The 4,463-nt window shown below is 33.9% G+C and overlaps 1 long non-coding RNA gene across 1 annotated transcript; it reads right to left on the reverse strand.

Annotated features, from left to right (window-relative positions):
* Nucleotides 1-2,195: 2,195 nt before the first annotated feature.
* LOC125667465 (uncharacterized) lies at nucleotides 2,196-4,173 on the reverse strand. Its single transcript, XR_007367197.2, has 2 exons — nucleotides 3,905-4,173; nucleotides 2,196-3,834 (listed from the first exon to the last, which is right to left on the reverse strand). It is a non-coding gene; the product is annotated as an uncharacterized LOC125667465 (long non-coding RNA).
* Between the last annotated feature and the right edge of the window lie 290 nt (nucleotides 4,174-4,463).

Raw genomic sequence — 4,463 nt, forward strand, 5'->3', positions numbered from 1 at the left:
TATGACGTTATAATGCATTGAATAAAAAAAAATTAAAATGAATTCTTGTTTAATAAACCTTGATTAATGAAGTTCCATACATAACCCAATTTCTTCAGGATATCGTTTCATATTACCTTTAAGTTTTAAAACTGTGTGTATTTTATCATATATTTTTTTCATACTGTTGTTCATAAATCACCACTAACTCACTGATTTACAAAAGAAATCAATATGGAAATAAAATTTATGAGGAAAAAGCTCAGTTTATGCTCTTTTGTATCAAGTATCCACTAGAATAGTACATATATATATGTGTGTGTCGGTAAGACTCAGGTCCATAACCAGGGAGATGTGCTCTCATCTTTCGTATTTCTGTTTACTAGCATCCACATATTTTTGTCTAGAGCCTGTTCCACAATCAACAGCATCAAAACATTCGACTTTTCAACACTTACACCATCATTCCTCATGGTAAATCAAAGACTAGGCTTTTTAACATCATAGACAGGTTCTTCAAAGAAATTGGAACTTGGAAAATATTCCCATCTTGAAATGTGATTAGTTATGCAAAACATTAAAGTACTTTGTTAAACACCATTCTGATTCCACACACAAAAAGATCTGGGAGTTCATCATTGTCAATATCTAAGTAGTTTTTGTGGATCAGGTTTTCCAACAGTCTGTTGAAATTCCCATGGGCACGAATTATGCTTCTTTGTTAGCGGACTTGTTTTTGTTTTCTCTTCGGGGAAAATATATTTAGTTCATGAAGTCGCTCCAATATATTTACGAAAAGAGGGGTCATCAAACGGCAAACTAGGATGGGGTCAGTTAAAGATTTTTCTTCCCCGGCCAAGAACCAGTCAAGAAAAGATGAAACTTGCATGGAAGCTTCCTGACATAATGAAGGTTGAAGTTTGTCCAATGATGGCCTTAGGGGAGGGGGGGTACAATAAGGGATTAAATATTTACATGGGGATGTACAGGAAAATCTTTATAAATCTCCTTCTGAAGAACAGCAAGGCCATGATGGTTCATATTCGTATGCAAGCATCTTCAGGTAGTACAGACTCAAGTTCAAATTTGTTTGAATCATGGACACCAGGGGCAGGGTAGGGCCACAATAGAGGAACAAAGTTTTATAAGGGAATATATCGGGGAGAGGGGGACTTTAAAAAAAATTCTCTCAAGAGCATGATTTATCATGCTAATGTGCATGCAACGTCAGGAAGTGCATATTCAAATTTGTTCAATTTGTTGTCCTCCACAATGGAGGATAGTAAGAAGTCTTTAAAAGATCTCATGATTCGCTAGGCTATGATTAGTCAAGTCGATATGCAAGCATCCTCGGGTAACACAGATTCCAGTTTATTCAAATCTTGGGGTAGAGTGGGACCACAATTTACATGGAACTATTTGTAAATCTTCTCAAGAATAGCAGGGTCAGTCGTACTAATATGCAAGCATCCTAAGGTACTGCAGATTTTGGTCTCTTCAAATCATGATCCAGAAGAAGCTTCATAGTTTTTTTTTTAGTGAAAATCTTATTCTAACGAGCAACATAACCAGGATTAGTCATATTGATTAATTCGCCAGCATCCTCAGGTAGTACAGATTCAAGATCAAATCAATGCCCCAGGGGTACATGTAGGTTTGGCCCAAAATCAATGCCCCGGGGGTACATGTAGGTTTGGCCACAAATCAATGCCCCGGGGGTACATGTATGGATTCAAAGATTTATGATGGGAATATATGGTAAAAAAAAAAGAAAAAAAAAAGAGGAAAATATTCTCAAGAACAACATGGTGATGATCAGTATGCAGTCATCCTCAGATAGTGCAGGTTCAAGTTTCTTTACACCATGGTTCTAGGGGGGAGGTTGGAGATAGTACATGAATATATAATTAAAAAAATCTTTTCCAGAACACGAGACCATGTTAGTCAGTAATACCAATGTAAGTCCTAATGAAAAAAGAAAAGGGGCAAAACTCCAGAGGTTGAAAAGCTTCAAAATTGGCACATGATCTAGAGTAACGTGACCCAAAAAGAAGCTACACAGCAAGTTCTAGCTTGATATGTGACTGAGAAATGAAAATAGAAACAGAAAACCCCCAAATGGACGGATGTACAGACATCGCTGTAACATATTTCCCTTTTAAGATGGGTATATAAAAACAAACCCTCCATTTTATAGAGTCCTTCACAAACAAACATTCCAATTTGACATTCATTTATTTCAAATTCTAGCATAAAACAAAATACGTATACATATTAAATGAAAGAAAAGGTGAGCAAGCTCAGATACCCCACGCTCCAACATTGCTTGAGAATGCCTCACATAATGAATGGTAATGCTATACATTACTGACGGACAATCGGATGAAAATCACATTAAAAAACATTATTCATACATGTACCTGGATACCTTTAATTGATTAAAAATTGATAACAGGATTTTTAAAGAGATTTCATTAAATTCCTCTCAGTGTTTAATTGGTACATGTAAACAAGTCAGAAGTCACAATAAGCTCAGGAAAAACACAACACAATCATTTATTCTAGATGTACAAAAAGTATACAATAAGTATGAAAAATTCAGTAAAATTTTCGTTTTTAAGTTCAAAAGTCATTCACGACATAAATTTTTAGTAATCTTTTATATGTTTACCTCTACATTTTAATGTTTATTTGAATGGCAGCATGTTGAGAGTTTGGAACAGGGGTTTTCAATTTGAAAAAGGTATTTAAAACAATTTTAATTTCAAAGAAAAATTCAATGGAATTGAATTTGATTATATTTCTATTCATCCATTGTTAAATTTTATGTAATTTGTTAATTAAAATTCCACGAAATTGTTCCGGCTGATAAAACATTATTCGGGCTGATAAGATCCCCACCGTCATCAGTCCAAAGATCCGACGGAAAAATAAAGTTTTCAGGAACTCTGTGTGAAACCCGTTTGACATAAGTTGTTCAAAAACATTCAAAGTGGGCAGAACTCTCAGAAAAATTAATAAATTAGAATTTCCTGGGAACATGCACATCTACACAGAGTGTCCTTATTTCTTAAAATTCTGTTGAGCAATCTCAGAGGAGTTGCACTAACACAACAGGACAGACAGCCTCAGCATAACTTATTGAATATATAAATTATTGAATATATAACTTATTGAATATATAAATTATTGAATCAGAATTTTCCTGGGAATATGCACATCTACACAGCGTGTCCTTATATTAACTACCAAGTTTCATGAAATTCTGTTGGGCGGTCTCTGAGGAGTTGCGCTGACAAGAAAGGGACTGACTGACAGACTGATGGGTGAAAAGCATTATACCCTCCATAACTCGTTGTGTGGGGTATAAATAAAAAATAAATGAACTATTAAAAAGAATTTATATAAAGAATATCATATATATTTACAATAATTTGAATATTCTTGTCATTCATGCATATCAACAAAATCATGTCTATTTACAATAATTTGAATCTTCTTGTCATTCATGTGCTACTCTTTACAAATTCTCACTTATATTCAATGCCCATACAATCAGATTCATTTTCCGAGGTCCAAATCACAGATTAAGTTTCATTTATCACATCAAAAATCACTCGTTAGAGGAATAAACATCTGGACTGTTTGTACATGTATTATGGGGGTACAACAGATGTGTGGGTTTAATCTGAGTGTATACCGTAACTGTAACAATATAAACAACCCAAACAGTGGTTCTTTATATTTCATATTTTGTTATTGAACATTTTATTCTTTTAGAGATGTATCAATGGATTTTTTAAGTCAATACTTTAATGGAGACACAAAATACAGTAAAACATGGTTATAATGAACCTCCAGGGGCAGCACACACAATTCATTGTAACCAAACTTCATTATACAGTAAAACATGGTTATAATGAACCTCCAGGGGCAGCACACACAATTCATTGTAACCAAACTTCATTATATCCAATTATTTTGTTGTTATTTTCCTTTCGTAAGGGAATAAATATCACTGCGCAATAAACGTGACTTTGTTATAAAGGTGTTCATTATAAGCATGTTTTACTGTGCATTGAAGCAGCATTAGTTGATCACTGACAAAACATTGTTTAGAAATATAAATATCCGCTGTAGACTGTTATACCATATGTCATCATTCGTGTCATCTTGTCCTTTTTCTTCACATCTTAGTAAAAAGACTCGGAAGTAAGCTGATGAACACAGCTCAAATTGAGCATTTTAGCGAAAGATTTCGAAGTAGAGAGACACAATCAAAATCCAATTATTCACATCATTAAAATTTAAACAAATAATAATGTGTCATTCAAGATTAGAAAACGGAAACACACAAGATAAGCATATTTGAGGATGATCTGAATTACACCAACAACAAAAAAAAGCAAGTGGGTTCATTGTTTAAGGATAAACAGATTTAAGTGTATGTGTCCAAGTATGCTATTGTTGTGGTAAAGGGAAGT

Source organism: Ostrea edulis, unplaced genomic scaffold (genome assembly GCF_947568905.1).
Source record: "Ostrea edulis unplaced genomic scaffold, xbOstEdul1.1 scaffold_67, whole genome shotgun sequence".
Lineage (NCBI taxonomy): Eukaryota > Metazoa > Mollusca > Bivalvia > Ostreida > Ostreidae > Ostrea > Ostrea edulis.